Source organism: Helianthus annuus, chromosome 3, assembly GCF_002127325.2.
Source record: "Helianthus annuus cultivar XRQ/B chromosome 3, HanXRQr2.0-SUNRISE, whole genome shotgun sequence".
NCBI lineage: Eukaryota > Viridiplantae > Streptophyta > Magnoliopsida > Asterales > Asteraceae > Helianthus > Helianthus annuus.
Window position 1 is genome coordinate 123,878,710 of NC_035435.2, and position 22,489 is coordinate 123,901,198.

The following is a 22,489-nucleotide window of genomic DNA, read 5'->3' on the forward strand; positions in this document are numbered from 1 at the left end:
AACGGCAGTAACAACATAAATGGAGGCGGCAATCATGACGATCATGATCCGCAACAGGCCCCACTCCCAAAAAGAATGAAAGCTGCAACATCTGGTTGCACTTACAAAGAATTTCTTGCCTGTAAACCCGCAGAATTTGCAGGTAATGAAGGGGCAACTGCAACACTGCGTTGGTTAGAGAAAACCGAGGCAGTAATTGCAATAAGTAAATGTACCGAAGAAGATCAAGTGATGTATGCTTCGAATCTATTCAAAGAAGGGGCGCTAGAATGGTGGAACACGGTGCTACAAGCAAAAGGAAGAAGGGTGGCCTATGCAATGAATTAGGAAGAATTTAAGAGTCTTGTAGAAAGAAAATTCTGTCCCGAATATGAAAAGGAACAAATGGCCAACAAGTTCCTGAGCCATCGTATGATCGGTGTAGACTATCGAGGATATACTTCGACATTCTTCGAATATGCGAGAGTGGTACCTTCCCTGGCTTCGCCAGAACCGGTACTCATTTCCCGTTATATTTGGGGATTAATCGGAGAAATCCGTAACATCATTAAAGCTGCGAGACCACGCACGATTGACGATGCTGTGGAATTAGCTAATACCTTAACCGATGAACTAGTCCGCACAAGAGAAGAAGATCGCAAGAAGGAATTGGCTCAGAAGATTACCCAAGGATTTCGTATGGGTAATAATAATCGCTTCAAAAGAAAAGGAACAGGGCAATCCTCGTCACCTCCTTTCTGCAGAAATTGCAATAAGAAACACTATGGGCAATGCAATATAGTTTGCAACTTTTGCAAGGCAAAAGGACATCGTGAGGAGGATTGTAGGAAAAAGACCAGAATTTGTTATAACTGCGGAGAAACAGGGCATATCAAACCCGACTGCCCTAAGTTAGTCAAAACCATGGATAATAAAGGCAAACAAGCTGAAGGGACAACCAAGAAGAATGCTCGCGCATTCCAGCTGACCACTCAAGAAGCCGAACTCATTCCAGACGTGATAGCGGGTACGTTCTTAGTACATAACGTCTATGCAAAAGTATTATTTGACTCTGGTGCAAACCAAAGTTTTATTAATACTTCATTCTGCCAAGCTCTTAACTTACCTCTAACTACCCTTAGGCAGATTTTTACAGTCAAAACGGCAGATGGAAATTCTGTCAACATAGACAAGGTTGTGCAAAAAGGAGAAATAGAACTGTTAGGTCATAAGTTTTCTGCAAACCTGTTACCTATGAATTTAGCCGGATTCGATGTGGTGTTAGGAATGGATTGGTTAATTGCCAACCATGCTCGAATCCTGTGTGATAAGAATTCCGTAGAAATCCGTACCCCCACAGGAGAAGTAATTCTAATTACAGGAGATAGACCTCGAAAGCCACTGAAATTTATTTCAGTAATGAAATTGGCTAGTTATTCAAGGAAACAAGAAATGGTGTATATGATTTCTGTAATCATTAACACTAAAAGTAAGGAACTCCAAGACATCCCTATAGTTTCAGAATACCCAGATGTTTTTCCAAAAGAATTACCTAGGTTACCGCCTGATAGGGAAGTAGAGTTTAGAATTCATCTAATTCCAGGTACTACACCAATAGCTAAGGCACCTTATCGATTAGCTCCCACCGAAATGCTAGAATTAAAGAAGCAGTTAGATGAATTATTAAGCAAAGGATTTATACAACCCAGTTCATCCCCTTGGGGTGCACCAGTGTTGTTTGTGAAAAAGAAAGATGGATCGATGAGAATGTGTATCGATTATAGAGAGTTGAATAAGGTTACAATTAAGAATCGATACCCACTACCTAGGATTGATGATCTTTTTGATCAATTGCAAGCAGCTAGGTATTTCTCTAAGATAGACTTAAGATCAGGATATCATCAATTGAAAGTACAAGAGGAGGACATACCTAAAACTGCTTTCAGAACTAGGTATGGACATTATGAGTTTACAGTCATGCCCTTTGGACTAACAAATGCTTCAACTGCATTTATGGACATGATGAATCGGATCTGCAAACCATACTTGGATAAATTTGTGATCGTTTTCATTGACGATATACTTATTTATTCTAAAAGTCAGGAGGAACATTGTGAGCACTTGCATGCACTCTTAACCTTGTTAAGAAAGGAAAAGCTTTATGCCAAATTCTCGAAATGTGAATTCTGGCTGCAGGAAGTATAATTTTTAGGGCATATGGTAAATCACGAAGGAATTCACGTAGATCCTGCTAAAATAGAAGCAATCACAAATTGGAAAGCTCCACAAACAGTTATGGAAGTTAGAAGTTTTCTAGGCTTAGCTGGATACTATAGACGATTTATTAAGAACTTCTCTAGGATAGCTGTACCTTTAACTAAGCTGACCTGTAAAGCCGTTAAGTTTGAATGGGGACCTAGACAAGAAGAAGCTTTTAAGATTCTAAAACACCAATTGACAAATGCTCCAATTTTAGCTTTACCCGAAGGAACACAAGACTTTGAAGTCTACTGTGATGCTTCAAAATTAGGATACGGATGTGTGTTGATGCAACGCAAAAAGGTAATTGCATATGCCTCTAGGCAATTGAAAAAGCACGAGGAAAATTACACGACTCATGACCTAGAATTAGGAGCCATAATTTTTGCCCTTAAAATTTGGAGACATTATCTGTATGGAAGTAAGTTTACCATCTATACGGATCATAAAAGTTTAAGGTATTTATTTGGGCAAAAAGAGCTAAACATGAGGCAAAGAAGGTGGATGGAAATCCTAAGCGATTACGACTGTGATATTCAATATCACGAAGGGAAAGCGAATGTAGTAGCAGATGCCTTAAGTCGTAAGTATCATGAAAAGCAAAAACGAGTCCATGCTCTTAGGTTAAATCTACAATTAGATTTAATAGGGCAATTGAAGAAAATTCAGGAAACGGCAATCAAGGACGATGCCGAAGGAATAAAAGGTTACCTAAAGGAACTAGAACAAGGAAATGATGGAATTTGGAGATTCCACAAGAAACGAATTTGGGTACCTAAACAAGGAGAATTAAGAAATAAGATTTTAGAAGAATCTCATAAATCAATGTATACTGTACATCCAGGAAATAATAAGATGTACCAAGATTTAAGAAATAATTTTTGGTGGATAGGAATGAAAAAGGATATAGCCGAATACGTATCTAAGTATTTAACCTGTTCACAAGTTAAAGCCGAACATCAGAAACCTTCAGGACTACTACAACAGCTAGAAATGCCTGTATGGAAATGGGAACTCATAACAATGGACTTTGTTACTAAGTTACCCAAAACCAGAAAAGGTAATGATGCTATTTGAGTAATTGTGGATCGATTAACCAAATCAGCTCATTTTCTACCAATGAAGGAAACCTTTAGCATGGAAAGGTTAGCCAAGTTGTATGTAGATGAAATAGTATCCTTACATGGAGTCCCACTCTCCATTGTATCGGATAGAGATAGTCGTTTCACTTCCCGTTTCTGGACAAGTTTTCAGGAGGCAATGGGAACTCGACTTAATTTAAGTACTGCGTATCATCCTCAAACAGACGGACAAAGTGAAAGGACGATACAAACCTTGGAAGACATGCTCCGAGCATGTGTAATTGACTTTGGTGGTAATTGGGATAGCCATTTACCAATAATTGAATTCTCCTATAACAATAGTTATCATTCGAGCATCGAAGCTGCTCCATTCGAAGCACTGTATGGACGCAAGTGCAGAACTCCCGTTTATTGGGCAGAATTAGGAGAAAGTCAATTATCAGGTCCCGAAATTGTGCAAGAAACCACTGACAAAATAACACAAATCAAGGAAAGATTAAAGACAGCCAGAGATCGCCAGAAAAGCTATGCGGACAATCGCCGCAAGCCGTTAGAATTTCAAGTCGGAGACAAAGTACTTTTGAAAGTATCTCCTTGGAAAGGAGTAGTACGATTTGGTAAGAAAGGAAAACTGAGTCCCAGATATGTTGGACCATTCCCCGTGATCCAACGAATAGGACCAGTAGCTTATCGTTTACGACTACCAGAAGAGTTAGCTGGAGTACATGATGTGTTTCATATATCCAATCTCAAGAAATGTCTATCAGATGAATCCCTGGTAGTACCTCTTCAAGATATAGAGGTAAATGAAAAGCTGAAATTCATAGAGAAACCCCTACAAATAGAAGACCGGAAGATCAAGTTTCTCAAACACAAACGACTAGTGCTAGTAAAAGTCAAATGGGAATCCAAGAGAGGACCAGAATACACTTGGGAACTGGAATTAGAAATGAAGCGAAAGTACCCTCATCTATTTCAGTAAATTTCGAGGACGAGATTTTTCTCAAGGTGGGGAGGATGTAACAACTGCCACTAAAATCAATAATTAGGACGATAATTAGTCAATAAGAAAACCCTAATTGAGACACCCAAGTAATTCTGCACTAACCCTAAAATTTTCAGAATAATCAGAATCAGGATCAGGGCCCTAAAACTCAAGGGGGGTTAAACCCTAATCGATAATTATCCTCCGAAAACGCTGTCTAAATTGAAATTCATCGTACAAGCAACTCAGCAAGGCTATGTAGGTGACGGGGCTACCCTACCCTAAATTGACATCCCAGGCGATACGCGGCAAGTGCCACGGATTCTTCCGCGACACGCGGGATGTGCAAATTTCGGGTATAAATAGAGGGCCTTGGGACTTGAATTTTGACACTGAAACGACGTTAAAATTCTAAATGTCCGCTGAGATATAGTCGAAATACTATAAACACACACACGATTCACGAAGTGCTGCCGCAATCAGGGTAATAACTCGATCGCTATTACGATTCAACGTCCGATCGATTATAACTATCCAACGATTGTCCGAGTGCTGCTCAAATTGAGCTTATACTTTGTTATTCATTGTGATTTCGACTTGAATGTTTGAGTGCTGTTCGAATTCGGACTATGCTCTGTCATTCGTTGTGAATCCATTGGATTGTTAAGTATCGCACTTGATAATAGTTGTGAGGGTTTAATCTCGTGAATTGACGTAACTGCTGAATTAGTTACTAATCCCGTTTATGTGTGCATTGTTATTTAAATTAGGTTAGAAGGCTAATCAGTAAAGCTTATACTCTGCTCGTAAATCTGCAATGTGAGTCATTCTCTTTTTATCAACTGTTTTACAAAACTCCAAGTTATTTTCAAAGTTATAATTACAGGGATTAAGTCTTTGTAATCACCAAGTTACAGCCGGTATGTGGGGTTTTGTATACATTACTTATTTCCCGTCACACTTGGACAACGAGTTAGCCAAGGGGTGATCTGACCACAGTCACAGACACCATTTGGACAACGAGATAGCCAATGGGTAGTCGAGTGACAAGTACTGTGGGTAGTTGGTTTGAAATCAGAAACATTGTAATTCCCCTTAATACTGTAAATTATAACAAACGAGTCGTTTTAGTAAACTGAATGATTCACTCAGTATTTCCCCGCTGACAAAACCTTTTTCAAACATGTTTCAGGTGATCTGGTGTGAGCAAAGGAAAGTGCCACGGAGCACTCCCAGCTTAGAAAAGTGGCTCAATGTAAATAAATAAAATGAACATGTTTTGAAGATAAAGATTTCCCTGGGAAATCACATTATTGTAAAATACGGGAATTTATCCCTAAGTTATGAAACGAGCAGTTTAAATTATTGAAAGATCCTGTTTTAAAAAGACTTCCGTTGTCGCCTAAATTAAATACCACGGGATTCCTGTCCCGCGGCCCCTGAAACGGGTCAAACCGGGTCGGGGACCGTGACAGTACCTGTGTCAAACTAAAAGAAGCGAAAGAGTCTGCCAATTTCTTGACTATCTCTAAATATTTGATTAGTCTTTCACCTTTAACAGCATAAGAACCATTAAATGATTAGTAATTAACAATGAGTCTACATGTACCTCAAGATACGTGATCCTCATGTGCTTGGCAATTTGCAAACCAACTATCAAGGCTTCATACTCAGCCTCATTATTAGTAGTTTGAAACTCACAAGCTATTGAGTGGGGTATTATGTCCCCCTTGTGGCGATTTTAGTAGTATTCCTAGCATAGTTCCCTTGACATTAGAGGCTCCATCTGTGAAGAGTATCCAAGGATCCTTAGTCTCTTAAAGCTGCTGAACTTCTAACTCAGCTTCCCTTTGTAAATCACTACTGAAATCTGCCACAAGGTCAGCCAAGGCTTGGGATTTAATGGCAGTTCTTGGTTCATATCTTATATCATAAGCACTAAGCTTCACTGCCCATTTCGCCATCCTTCCTGACAGTTCAGGTTTACTGAGAACATTCTTAATTGAAAAGTTAGTCTTAACAATGATAGCATGAGTTTCAAAATAATGGCGTAATTTAGTAGATGCCGTAATCAAAGCAAGGATAAGTTTTTCTAAATGTGAATACCTGGATTCAGCATCAAGCAAACTTTTACTTACATAATATACAGGATGTTGTATACCTTCGTGATCCTTAACAAGGACTGCACTTACTGCCTTAGAAGAGACTGCCAAATACAAGGATAATATATCCCCTTTTTCTGGTTTCATCAAGGCTGGAGCTGAGGATAGGTAATCCTTAAGGGCTTTGAGAGCATTCTCATGCTTTTTAGTCCACTCAAATTTCTTGTTCTTTCTCAGAATGTCATAGAATTCCTTGCACTTCTCTGACGACTTTGAGATGAACCTATTCAAGGTTGCGATCCTCCCTGTTAACCTTTGCACATCCTTGGCATTGGTAGGAGATTTAATATTCATAATCGCCTTGATTTGCTCTGGACTTGCCTCTATGCCTCTTTTAGTCACCATGTAACCTAGGAACTTGCCTGCTTTGACACCAAAATGACACTTGGAAGGATTCAATTTCATATTGAATTTGTCAAGGATATCAAATGCTTCCTCCAAATCTCTAAGGTGATCCTCGGCTCTCTTGGACTTAACCACCACGTCATCTATATAGATTTCCATAATGTGTCCAATTTGTTCCTTAAACATCATATTGATTAGCCTTTGATAGGTAGCGCCTGCATTTCTTAGTCCAAATGGCATAGCAATATAACAATAGATACTAGTTGAGGTCATAAAGGCTGTATCCTCTTGATCAGATGGTTCCATCTGAATTTGTTGAAATCCAGATGAAGCATCCATGAAAGTCAACAACTCATGACCCGCGGTAGCATCCACCATGGAGTCAATGTGGGGTAATGGGAAAGGATCCTTGGGACATGCCTTGTTTAAATCAGTAAAATCGACACATACCTTCCACTTTCCGTTTTTCTTTTGAACAACAACCACATTGGCTAACCACCTTGGATACTTAACCTCTATAATCATATCTGCTCTGAGCAGCTTATCTACCTCCTCCTGGATAATGGCATTCCTCTCAGGTGCAAACTTTCTCCTTTTTTGATGAATGGGTTTGAATGACCTGTCAATGCCAAACTTATGAGTGATAATATCTTTAGAGATACCTGCCATGTCTTCATTCTTCCAGGAAAAGGTAGTTTTTCTCTTCTTGAGGAAGGATACTAGATCCCGTTCGATGTTGCTAAGGATCCCGGATCCTATGTAGACTTTGGATTCAGGATCCTGAGGATCCATAAGGATATCTTTCACATCTTGTTCTCTTGCCTCCAGGACATCTCTTGGAGGATGCTTTAATTGCTATTGCTCCCTGGGTCTCGAGGCTGGTTTCATTGATGAGGTATATCAATTCTTGGCTTCTTGTTGGTCACTTTCAATCTTCACCACCCCCAAGGAGTGGGAGTTTCACACATTGATGGTATGTACAAGGAACTGCTTTCATGTCATGTATCCATGGGCTGCCAAGGATAACATTGCAACAGGATAAGCAATCTATAACACAAAATTTTGAAAAGAATTAACTCCCTCAATGTAAATGGGAAGTTTAATGTCCCCCAATGTGTTCTTGGTTTCTCCATTGAATCCCACAAGAACTGATGATCTTGGGATGACATCTGATTCAGGGATGTTCATCTTCTTGAGGACATCAAGTTAAATGATGTTCACCGAGCTTCCTCCATCTATCAAGATCCTGCGAACAAAATGGTTAGATATGAACAAAGTAATAACAAGACCATCATGATGAGGATATTGAATATCCACACGATCATCCTCATTAAAGGTTATAACTTTCTGCTGTGTAAGGGTCGAAGTTCGAATGGGTCTATCCCCATTATCCATCTTGGTCTCTTTAGCTTGCCTCTTGGCTGCTGAAAAGGAAGTGCCACATATGTCTGATCCACCAGATATGAAGTTGATGATTTGTGCATCAGCAGGGGGAGCAGGAGCTCTTTCTGGAATCTTCTCAGGATCCTGGATCCTTGACTTTTTTCTTCCCAACAGCTCATTCAAATGCCCTTTTGCTTAACAAGTAACCAATCTCCTTTCTGAGTGCAATGCATTCTTGTCACACCCTGGCTTTGCGGAAGTGTGGTTAATTTTGGTGTGACTTCTTAATACCATAGCTTAATCATAACAAGCTATATGAAATAAAAACCATGCAAGATCATCCATTAAATTAAGTTTTAGAAACCAAATACAACAACATTATCTAAAGACGTTGACACATGCAACGTGAATTAAAATCTAATAACATAAAACATCGTTCACAAACATCAACATGACATAAACACGGTTTAAGGACTGTGACTCGTCCAGGAAAAAGTCACATCCCCTAAACCCGGATGACCTCGTAACTAGTGCAGCGAGAAAACGTGTCATACCGCGCCAAATCCTTTAATTCCCTGAAATACATGTAAGTTGAAAAAATCAACAATAATGTTGAGCGAGTTCATGTGTAAGTGAGTAAATAAACCTTTGTATGTATAAAAACCCTGGTACGTAGCAAATAAGGAAAAAGAGATCACCAATGGTTTGCAAGGCCATTGATATGTGTGAAGTGCAAGTAGGAAGACTCAAACCTAGCGGATTTATGCGTTGGGCACAAAGTCACCCCGAGGTCCGTACTGTTGGGCCTGGGGCTGGGCTCGCTACACCCAGATAGATCTACCGCTCCTGTCCCTCGGTCCTACCCTGAGGATTAATGGCCTCAAGTTTCCGCCTACCCACTCACATGATCTAAGTAGTAAACCTCCTTACGCTAACCATACCATGTGTAAAGTACTCATAGATATAGTAACATATATTTCACCCCCGCAGTTTAGAAAACTGAAAACAGTTAAGAGAAAAGGGGGACATAAACTCACAGTGGTGCGTCTCTACCAAGTATATCTCCTGATCAAGCAGCTGTGCGACGACCTACACGTACTAACTCTATTAGACGGACGGCCGTGCCTTAGCTTTATGGTTTAAGTCTTTTGGGAAATAGTTAGACAACTATTTCGTGTTTACATTCTGTATATACTTGGTAATTATTTTCCTTCCCAAGGATGGGGGATTTAATACATGTGCGTTCGTATAACTTCGGAATATATTATTAAGTCTCACTTAATATATATTTTACTTCTTATTCCAAAATATAAATATTCTTCCCAAAAATACTATATTTTAATACATATGATTTTCTCAAAATAATACCTTGACGAAAATACGCGTTCATAAATATTTCCTTAAATACGTAAGTTACGTTTTAAAGACCGAGTGGTAATAATAATTACCGGTGTAACTTAAATAATTATTGCGAAGGCGTGTTCGTATTATTTTGGAGTCGTTAACACGATAATATTATTTTTACCCTAAAAATAATATTTATATATTTCACAAAATAATCATAAACACATAACAAATGACGTTATGAAAAATATATACTAAATATATATTTACCAAGTTTTATTTTGTGAAATCCCACCTCCGATATTTTGTAAATAAAGTCGTGGCGAAATCTATAATTTGAAAACATGTCAAAATGTATTTCTAACACTTGTAGTGAAAATATTTCTAAGTGTTAGGTTTTTGGAAAAATTTCGCCAGAGTTTCCCCTGTAACTGGAGGTGGCCACGCTTTCAAGCGTATCATTTTCTTTTATAAATCAAACCAACAATTTTCTTATTCAATCAAAACAACGTTCAAAGCAACAAACTAGTCAATAAATATGTAAATCGCAAGAATCACATGAACTTGTAGTTTTTCCAAAACTATGAAGTAAATCCCATTACTTTTAGTGGATCTTTATAAATATCAATCCGGTTTCGTAAAAAGCCTCGTTTTTAAAGAAATTCCATCTTTACAACTTATTGTAAAATTTGACAAAACTAGTTCTTTGTCGAAACTTAGTGTTACACAAGTGTTTACACACTTGTGTGTTTAAAAATCATTCTTGATCATGTAAGATCCAGCTTTAGAAAAATATGATTTCTTGGACACTTGGTCCTTTGAAAATACCGCTTTGTAGATCCGTAGATCTACTAGTTTTAAACACTGTTTCATAAATAAAGTCACTTTTACACAAGTTCAAGTTTCGTGTGTGGTAGAGTTTCATCATTTAACCCTTGTTACACTTAAACAAACCCTATGTCATGATCCATGATCATGACCAACCCGGGTTAAACGATGATCCGAGCTACCACAACATAGATCGGGCCCAAATAATAACACAAAACAATTCCTACATGATTTACACAACAATCTAGCTTTTAACCATCATCTTTAGCATTTTTAGAAGACTTTTTCATATCACTTTGTAAGTTCATGAATTTTAACCGTCACATATCGTTATAACCACTTTAAAATAGTTCGAGAGTGCGTTTATAGCAACTTACTACTAGCTCGAGGCTAGGGAAGATTCTAGACGCAAAAAGAGTGGATAAAAGCAATGAGAAGAGGTCCCTCGCCTTCCGAATGCACCAAGCCTCCTCGTATGTGATCCTTAGCACTTGTAGTTACTTGGAATAGCTTGAACAAAACTCGAAAGATGGATGGATGATATAGGGGGTTCGGCCGAGAGCTCTTTGAGAGAGAGAGAGAGAGAGTGTTTTGTGGTGAGTTGTGTGATGAATGTTATGAAGTGCTAAGCCTTGATCTTATAGGCAAATGTTAAGGTCATAATCCAATGGTTACTATGCTTTCTTGATATGGGACAAGATGATTAAAATAATCATCATGGTACAATGGGTGTCCCCCTTGGGGACGGTTTGGTTAGGGGGGGGGGGGGTAATCCGGTTCATTTCCAACTAAACATTAAGCATTAGTTATGACATAGTTAGGTTAGTTTAGGGATTAACCCGGTTATTAGTGTGTTGTGCATTACAGTGGGTGTTAGAGTATTCAGGGACCCTAACTGGCTCAGAAAAAGATAAACAATGTAAATGGCAATATTTTCATGTTCCGGGTATAGTCCGGTTGTTCGATTGGATAGTAATCCGTTAAAGCGTTTAACAAAGCTTTAAAGTGTCGTTTATCTTAATTTTAGTGACACAACTTATCCCCGACACTTTGGAAAGTGTCTAGTAATATTTTTCTCATGTTTTGGCACTTTATTAGTTAGCTAAAAGCTGAATTTTTTTTAGTTAAAGTGCTGAATTTTGTACTTAGAGTACGTTTTAGGCACATCCTGTCACTGTAACTTATTCCTAGAGACGCAGTTCTACAATCCTTGTATCTCTACACTCACTGTTAGTGTAGTAAACTATCTCGGGCTCATACAGGCCTTAGAGGCAGTGCATGCCTGGTGCTGGCTATATCAACATGTTTAATAGGTTATCCGTTTATTGTGCTACTGTGCTTTTGGTGCATCAAGGTTGTCACTAGGGTGCTGTAAGCAAAACATGGAGTGACAGTAAGTAAAGTATAATGCAAGTAAATACATGTATCAGCATTCAAGTAGCAGTTTATCCACAAGTTCAGGTAAGCACAGTAATTAAGCAGTAATTAATTATTAATTAAGTCGTACGGATACCTGGTTTAGTGAGGGTTGTCACAATTCTTCAGTGAGATAACCGAAATCTTCATGATATGCACACCATTTGGATTTGTCTTTTGTTGCAGCTGGCTTATCACTCTTTCTGGGCCATCTTGCTTTTTCACCTAGATTCTGCATTGCAAGGATTAGTTCATTATTATCAACAGAAAAGCAATATTCAGAAATGGGAGGATAATCCTCATCATCCTCTTCCTGTTCTACTGCATGCACGTTCTGACTATCAGACTTGTTGTAGGATTTGGATTTGATGTTCCTGAAGTAGGATCCTTGCTTTTCCTGCTTTGAGGATCCTGCCAATCTTTCCAGGATCCTTTTATCATCCTCTAGACGGATGAATCTAAGGGCTCTGGTTCTCACTTCATCAAGATTCCTACAAGGGGTCATGACAAGATCATCATAGAATAATGAATCCTTAAGTAAACCCATTTTGAAGGCTTCTACAGCCGTAGCAATATCCAAATTAGGAATATCTAAGGATTCTTTACTGAATTTAGTGATATAATCTCTAAGTGATTTATTTTGACCTTGTGTTATCCTATATAGATCACTAGTTAAACGTTCAAATTTCCTACTGCATGAGAATTGGCTATTAAACAAGTTAACTAGATTAGCAAATGAAGTAATAGAGTAAGCGGGAAGACTTAGCAGCCATTTCCTGTCAGTGTGGATCCGAAACCCTTGCATAGACATGTTTCTTTTAACCTCTCAGGAATGGGATTGATCTCTATCCTTTCTCTGTATTGAGCTACATGCTCTTCTGGATCCGTCGAGCCATCATATAGCTTCATGGTTGGTATTTGAAACCTCTTCGGTATCCCTGCATCACAAATAGGTGGTGCAAAACGAGATATCTTGTGACTCCCATCTGGAATCTCAGGAATGGGCTTAACCACTCCTGGAACGCTGGATATCATATCCTTAAGCTTTTGTAATTCTTTGGCCATAGCTTGGTTGATACATGTATCCTTCACAAAGCCATGGTTAGCATTATAAGAATTATTCAAAGTGTTACCTCTTGAAGGATTCAAGTTTGGAATTCCAGATGTGAATCCATATTGGCGAGATTCTGGTACAATTGAGGGACCAGAAGAAGCAATAGTTTGCATAAGTATGAAGTCTGCCAAATGAATCTCTGAACTTCTGGGTTCTACACTTCTTAAGGATCCCAGATCCTGAAAGATGTTGGATCCTTGATGCACCGAAGTTGGGGGTCTTGGAGGATAATCCATGGATCCATGAGCCTGAGATGAGGATCCTTGACCCTGAGAGGAGGATCCCTGAACCTGAAATGAGGATCCTGGAAGCTGAGAGTAGGATCCTTGAACCGTCTGCGTCCCCATGTATCCTCCTGGACTAGTGAAGGATCCTTGATGCTGGAAGGAGGATCCTTGCGGCTGAAGAGAGGATCCTGAAGGCTAAAAGTAGGATCCTTGAGCCTGAGTCATTGCCGATGATCCATAACGCATTCCCAATGATCCACCCTGGTACTGGACATCTGATGTTGTAGAGAGTTGGGTAGTTATGACCGTAGTGTCGAAATTCAGTGATCTGGGCCCCAATGGAGAGTGATCCTCCGTTGATTTCTTCAATTTCTTGATGTCATCAATCTATCGAAGGATCCTGTCATTAGTTTTGTCCTGCTGCTGCATGTAATCCCTCGTCTGCAAAATCAAAGAATAAAGATCATTGTTAGTAGGGCCAGAAGTAACAGCAGAAGTTGGTTTTGGGAAAACGGGGGTTTGCTTCTTCGCAGCATTCTCAGCATTCTTCTGGGATCCAAAAGGTGCTGGAGGCAAAGGTGGAATGCCCTGTGAAGAAGTGATCGCCGGCATGGAGCTTGAAGTGTTCTTCGCTTGTGAAGCCATGTAGTTGAAGGTAATGAACCGAAATGATCGAAATGAACAAAATTTCTCAAAAATGAAGCACCAATTGCCCCACGGTGGGCGCCAAACTGTTTTGGTCAAAAATCACACAAGGATAATACAACCAAATCCGATTTTGTGAGGTGTGATGCTTGAATTAATGAACAAATGTATGAACAATATATGAATGAAATGAATGTGGGACACAAGGATTTATACGAGGAAAAAGCCCTTGATCAATGTATGATCTCCGGCACAAAAAACCTCGGGTGATGGAAACTACCGATCACCAACTATATTAAACAAATGATGTTACAAATCGGGATGATAACAAGCTTGCTACAAGGATCACTAGTGTGCAAAAAGTGTGAAATCGCCAATAAGTTGCAGAGAGTTCTCGAGTAGTGTGTGTTTGCTAATTGTTCTATCTAATCAAGCTTGTTATCCCCTTATAAAAATAGAAATAAACTAGCTAACTAACAATCCGCAAAAGATGCTAGCTTCCCACGTGCGATCTCCATAACGTTCACGAAGGCTATGCACGTGTGGAATTAGAAGGTATATTCCCCTGGAATCTCGGCAAGACCAAGTCCCATTCGAATACTCCTGCAAAGCAAGTTCAAATATGGTGGAAACAACCGTTAGTATAAGGATAATAATGAGGATCATGGATCCTTAAACCTGCAACGTCTTCTGAGGATCCTTAATTTAAACTGAGTTGAGGATCAGTGATTCTGGCTGCACTTGAGGATCCATGATCCATACATTAGAAAATCCATCTCTAACATCAAATATGATACGTTTTCGTTTAAAACCATTTTTACGTGCATATTTTTATGTATGTGTCTGTATTAATTTGAGTTGGTCTACATTTCGACGTAAACTTTTTTGGGAAACGAGTCAGGTCAAATATAATACGTTTTCATGCTTATTTTTATGTATGTTTTCGTAAATTTTGTTCAGAAACGAGTGGAGTCAAATTGTATTTTTTTCTTTTTTTAAACCTCTAATATATCCCATATAATATGTATATAATACATTATGATTATACGGTATTAATTCGATTTACTTTATATTGTGGTCCAATCGCAATGCTTACAGAGGTTATGCTGAGTTCAATCGAATACGTCGAACACACACATTTTCGTATGGTTAATGCATCACATAACGTTTGGACTAATCCATTCGATATTTGCGATGTGACCGCACCACAACACGCACGGGCTTATTACTAGTTAAACTTAAGTTAAAAGAATTTTTTTTGAGTTAAACTATGGTGGAACGAGAAAAAAAATAAGGTAAGGCTGATACTGTTTTTACTCTCAGTCATATGTAATTTCTTTTTTATTATCTAGAGTAAATTACTTTTTGAGTACCTATATTTTAGTGGTTTTAACCATTTGAGTTCAAAATTAAAAAGTTCAACGTCCCGAGTCCCTAACCACTCATTTTATAACGTTTTGAGTCCAATTTTGTTCATTTTCTAATGTTTTGAGTCCAATTTTGTTAAAAAAAAAATGGATTCAAAAGGTTAAAAATTCAACTCAAAAAGACTCAAATGGTTAAGAAAAAAGCGTTTAGGAACTCAGGGCGTAAAACATTTTGATTTTGAACTCAAATAATTAAAACCACTAAAACGCAAGAACTTCAAAAGTAATTTACTCTATTATCTATGACTTCATTACCAGATCAATCCTAACCATTAAAAAAATTAAGACTAAAGATCCATATCACTTACTACACTTAGGGTACACAATATGGTCAGAATCGGATGCGTGGTCCGATCGGGAACATCGCACCATCCTCATCGGCCCTGAAATTTGGTCCAAAATCGGGATGGCTTCTTTGATGTGTTCCTCAATTTGGTGAATATATATCTCTCCCTCTGTCACTCACTCACACACATAATATATATATATTTTTGGTATTTGGTGAGTTTTTGGTAATTTTTGATGAATTCTCCCCAATTTAGGGAGTTTAGGTAGTTGGAGAAAAGCTTATATGGCATTTGAGGAGATCCATCGAAATTTGACAAACATCCTCTAATGGTACCGTTAGTAGGATATAATCACTTTGCATTTCATCCTTGTTTTTGTGTGCACGTATGGGATTAAATCGTTTTGCATTAACCAGATCAATCTTAACTATTAAAAAATAAGAATAAATGTTCATATCACTTCCTACACTTAGTAGGTCCGAACTGATGTTACAAAAACAATTAAAATGTTTTACCTCTAAATAACCACATAATTAAGAGCATAGTTTCATATCAAAATAGTTAAAACAACTTATTCTATGGCTAGGTGGTGTGGGATAAAATCCCTAGGGGCTTTATTACGCCACATTAGCGTCACGTATGCGTCACATAAGTCCATGATTTTATCGCTAACTTGCATGCGTGTGTCGATTTGACAGGTGTGTCCCCCCTTGTTGGGCTAAGGGACCACGGGTTTGTGGCGGGACAGGCGATAACCACGGCAGAGGCGGGCAAAGTAGCTAAACACGAAAAAGCTTGCATCGAGAATCAGCACGTGTTCGTCCCATTCGCTTTCGATACATTTGGCGCTCTCGCCCCTGACGCGGTGCGGTTCCTAAAGCGGGTTCAACAGGTGGTAAGCAGTAACACCGCACATGTTAAGGGGCAGAATTTTGTGTTTAGCAGGGTAGGGTTTGCTATTCAGAAAGGGGTAGCGGCGCAGCTTGTTGCTCGTCTACCTGTCATTAGTTTGTAATCGTATTGAGTTTGTTTATAATAATAAAAGGAATAATTCTGACCGATGGGAATCAATGAGCCCCATATGTTGTCTCCATTTATTTTCACCCAAATCTTGTTGGTATATGCTCGTAGCATAAATAGATATGAAAGATCTAGTAAATATTCGATATGTGATACTCATGAAATTCTATTGATGCAATATATGGAATTTTGTACCGTGACCCCAAGTTTTACTCAATGATAAATCATCGTGCATTTGGAAGAATAGTTGCAAACCAGATCGATGGTTTTAGAACGAATTTTCAATAACTATATCTTTTCATTCAAAGATTCGTATATTACTTCATTTAATATAACTCCATAAATGTTTTTTTAAACTACAATTTTTTTAATCCCTAGTGTGTGTAATTTGAACCCACGACTTTATCTCCCAAACCCAAATATTTAAAGGTTTTGTTTTTACCAACAGACCATCACCCTATTAGTAACTCCATAAATGGTTAACATACAAATCCATAGAAAAAGATAAATAATTTCCATATTTTATTAAAATAGTTTAAACGCTAGTAGTGTTAATGTATGACGTCATCAAAATTTGACGTGTATTTAGATGATTGGTATTTGCATCAATATAAATACGCATTATAATTAACCAACACATGTAGACAATGTTGTAGAAGGCGCTAGGCGCTAATCGGGCGGTGAGGTACTGCCTAGGGGTTAATCGGGATTAATCGGAATGAGATTTTTATATGTATTTTTTTCAAAATTATATATATATACCCAATAATATAAAAATAATACTTCAAAATTCACATAAATACTTCAAGTTTCAGATAGTATGGTTCGATTTTGACCAATTTTGACTGCCTAGGACCGATTTTGACCAATTAATATAGTCCGATTAATCCGATTTTTGACCACCTAGGACCGCCTAGGTACCGACTTTGACCATAGCCGATTAATTGACCGACTAGCTCAAAATTAGGCAGTAAGTGGCCGCCTAGCGCCTAGGCGCCGATTAATCGACCGCCTAGGCAGATTTCTGCAACCATGCATGTAGATAATCACGCACAATGTTACACAATATATATAAATAATTCCACACAAAATTACACAATATATATATGAATAATTAAACATCTGTATATCATAACGTACTGTTGTTTATAGGTATGCACAATATATCGACATTTTCTAAGTGGTTCATATAAAGAAAAATAATTATAGCAGTACTATATCTACATTAAAGATAATAAAATTCTCGATGTATAGTATTTTTTTTTTTTTTTTTTGTAAATAAGGTATATAACAAATTCATTTGAGTTCTGCGTTGAGCCTTTTTATTTTGGTGGTTGTCCGAGATGAGTTGTCAAAGTCGATTGTGGATTATATTGTGTTAGTGGTAAAGAGTAAACAGAGATTGAGTGCGAGGTTAGAGGATTGACGAGCAACTTTAGAGGGCAAAGGTCCTAAGACCATGTATTGTGATTTATGGCGTAGGCAACTATAATGACATTTAGATCACCATTGAAGGTCAAATGTTTCCACAGGTGACTAATACAAGTATTTAATATCATTTGTACAAATGGATGGAATGTAGAGAGTGACGTGGTCCCCCGCATCCAGGCTGGCTGGTGTAGTAGAGAGTAGTCACTAGGTTTTGTGTGATAGGAGGTTTCTAACTAAATTAAAAGGGAAAAAATTATAGGGTTGCAGTTACAACTGCTATGTTATATGGGACGAACTGCTGGGCCATCAAGAAAACATCACGTAAGATGGACGTGACAGATATGAGAATGTTGAGTTGGATATGTAGCCAGACAAAGTTAGGTCGGATAAAAAATGAGGTTTTTAGGGAAATTTAGGGGCAGCTACCATATCTTATAAGATAAAGAAGAGGCGATTGAGATGGTTTGAGCATGTAAAAATGAGGTAAACGGCAAAGCAAGTTAAAGCAGTGGAAATCCTTACGATGGAAGGGGGAGGAGCATAGGCAAACCCAATTTGACCTGTGATGACTAGAATAGGCATAATCGACTAGAAATGCGGACATTATTCAGGATATGAGTTTGTTGTTATGTAGAATTGACATTGAGATTTTTAGGGATGGGATATATGTGTTTAGTTATGCCATAGGAGCTTAGATTTTCCTACATTTTCAGGTGGACTTTATATGTGATTGCAGAGCCGTCTCCGAAAACTCTTGAAAAAATTTAGGCCTCGGGCGACGAAAAGAATTGGGCCCAAAATTATGGTTAAGGGTAAATCAATTACAAAAATAAAAACTTAGTGCTGGAGCAAAGACTTGAACTTGAGACCTTTACATTATTTTGAGATGGTTTTTGCCACTACACCACCAATACTTTTTTTGCATAATAAACGGATAAATATACTAAATATATAATTTAATAAACATATACAAGCTTATAAAGACTTTTCGGGCCCTTTGAAATTTTGGGCCTCGGACGTCGGCACGGGTTTGCCGGGCCCAAAGCCGGCCCTGTGTGATTGTCTTCTTGTATTTATGTTTATTAGCAGGATGCCCGCGTGATGCCGCGGGAGCGATATATCGTATTGCAGTACTTGTTTTTTGGTAGTTTTCTTATTCATATAATATTTATTGTAGCATAATTATGATAGATATACATCAAAAGCGAAGTAATCGGGTAATCCATTTTAACAGCAAAGCCAAAATCAAAGTCATCGGTTAGTCTATTTTATTAATTAATCGGTTTCCGGTTAATCACTTTGGTTTATTTGGTTAGATTGACGGTTTTTGGTTTGGTTCATTTAATTTCAGTTAATAACAAAAACCAAACTTTGGCTAAAACTTTTGCTTAAAAATATATGAAATTAAGATATAAATACATGAAATGAAAGCATAAATATATGAAATGCAGATATAAAATATATGAACTGGAGGTATAAAAGCTAGAAATACATGAAAACATGAATGATTCGGTTCGATTCAGCTAACTTTGGTTAAACGAGAGTACAAAAAAATGATAACCGGTTTTTGATTAATTCGGTTTTTAGTTAATTCAGTTTTTGGTTGATTTCGGTTCAATTTCATCTTTTTTCGGTTTGGTTTAGGTTACTGATTTAGTTATTATTCACCGATAACCAGTTTTGGTTAATCACCAATAGGTGTGATGTGTTCAAAATTTAACATATAAATTACATCAAATGAGACATAAAACTAACCTCTTTTTTAGTACTAATGTTGGAAAAAACGTGTTTCTTTCTTCCTTTTAAATTTACATGACCAAACGAGCTTAAAAGAACAAAAGGAGCAAATCAGCAGCCAAAACCAACATAAATACAAAAAGAAGGAATAAACGTGCCATGTCCGACCCCTTCTAGCATCCCCAAAGCAAAAACAAGGAAACAGAGATTGACCACGGGGCCGTGCCCAGCTGGGCATGGGGCGAGGTCAGAAGCCTGCACAAAAGACAAACATGTAGAAGCTTCCACGCCCACCACGGGGGCGTGCCCAGCTCAACACGGGGCGTGGTCAACGCAAAGATACGCAAAATCTAGATAGTACAACAAAGAGTTGACCACGAGGCCGTGCCCAGGAGACACGAGGTCGTGTGGGGCCCTTTGCTGACACTTGCAATTAATGAAGGAAGAAAAGATGCTGGACACGTGGTCGTGGCCAGAGCTCTGTGCAGGCTATAAATAGGGGTGCTTGTTTCACTTGAAAGGCATCCCTTGGCAAACCACTACTCTCCCACTTTGCCACCACTACAACACCAACACCTACCACCATCATCCATCTTTAGAGTGTGTAGTAGTCTCGGGATCCAAGATTGATTGTAAGGGTTCTTGCCAATCAAAGGCCATTTTTGGTTAAGCCTCTTACATCACTTGGTGAAGACAAGTATTTTATGCATTACTTTTGATTTTTAATCTTTCGGCACTTTTTATTTGGGTTTGTATTAATGACTTTAATAACTAGTTTCTTATGTTGAAGGTGAATTTTCTTTATCATTTTCTCGTGGTATCTTGAGGTTACTTTACTGTCTATATAAAGTAAAAGATGTCACCATTCATGTCTTTACGGTCTATATAAAGGCGCGTTGACTACCTGGTCGGGGGTTAGGGGGATGGTTTGGTAAAGTTCTTGTCTCGTTCAGTGTATAAATCCTGCGAGGACCTGGTTCAAGCTTACTAAGACCTCCTTCAATACCCACTGGTATTGGATGGCGGGGGTGCGAATAGCTTGAACCCCTCATATGTAAACTACTATTAATACTTTAAACCGGCTTCTTGGGATACTCAAACCACTTAGCCGAGGGTAACGTCACCTTCAAAAGAGGGGCCTACCACTTTTCACATTAATAACTTACTTAATTGTCTTTCAATATTCCGACCCTTTGGGATTGTATCCCTGCTGACTCAAACCACTGGGTTGAGGGTAACGTCACCTTCAAAAGAGGGGCCTACTACTATAACTAAGATAATCTCTTAAAAAGTCCGAAAGTGCGAAAATCATCAAAGGATACATTAAAGATGAGTCGGATCCAAGTGATTATATCTTGTCTATCTGTTATTATTTTATTTATCTTTGCATTTTTAGTTCTATTTTCATGTTTCAAAACTTTTCTCAAAAATTTAGATCGATTAGACGTTGAGGATAAACCGGTACTAAAAGCTCTTGTGACCTTGGACGACCTCAGTATCTTACCAACACTATACTACGCTCACGATGGGTGCACTTGCCAAAGTGTGTGTTTAGTGTTAGTATAATATCGTGTTTTATAAATTTAAAACTTGACTAATGCGTAAAATGGGCTTAAAATATTAATAAAAATTGATCACACTGAACGCACACCAAGGTGTGCGCGCGATGTAGCGGGAAACACAGACATTGCCACGGTGTGTATTGTTCGGTTAGTTAGATTATTATCCTCAACCAAAATCAAGGTCATCAATTAGTCTATTTTATTAACCAATCGGTTTTCAGTTAATCGGTTTGGTTTCTTCAGTTAGATTGACGGTTTTTTTTGTTTGATTCATTTAATTTCGGTTAATAACCAAAACCAAACTTGGGCTAAAACTTTTGATTAGAAATACATGAAATTTAGGTATCAATACATGAAATAGATGTATAGGTACATGAAATGGAGGTACAACAACATAAAATGGGGATATAAATATGAAATACATGAATTGAAGGTATAAAAGCTAGAAATATATGAAAATATGAATGGTTTGTTTTAGTTAATTTTGGTTAAATGAGGGTACACAAAAAGTGATAACCATTTTGTGTTAATCCGGGTTTCGGTTAATCAGTTTTTGGTTGATTTCTGTTCGGTTTCGGTTAGCGATTGAGTTATTGCTCACCCTTAGACACTATTAATCACGTAACATATCAACTTTTTTAATTAAAAAAACTATATTAGTACTATACTTAAATTAAAGAGAATAAAATACTCGCTTATATGGTGAAACTAAAAAAAATATTAACGTTTAAAAATCGGGGTGGGGGTGGTGAGTTTTTTTATAAGGGGATAAAGTGTAACTACTAACTTGTTATCTATAATTTTGTTAAAGATGAGAGATTAAAGTGTAATCTAGACGAGAGGATTAAGTTGTCGGTATTTAATCACTTGATATTCTGTAGCTATTAAACATTCTGGGATAATGACTAAGTACGTTGGGCTTTAATCACTTGTACACCGAGGCATCATCTACTTGTACCTTTTAATCCACACGCCAATACTAAGCAGGACAACTATTGAAACGTCGACAAAAATGAGTAGGTTGTCAGAGTATTTTTGATTTTTTAGAACATTTTTATTAAGATATGACAAGAATACGTAAAAGAATGAGTTAATTACTGTTTTCGTCCATGTGGTTTGTCAAAAATCACTATTTCAATCCATTAGTTTAAAATTGCGATTTCATTCCCTGTGGTTTCACTTTCGTAACCATTTCAGTACCTGTGGTTTCACTTTCGTAACCATTTCAATCCATTTATTCTGTAAGTACAGGGACA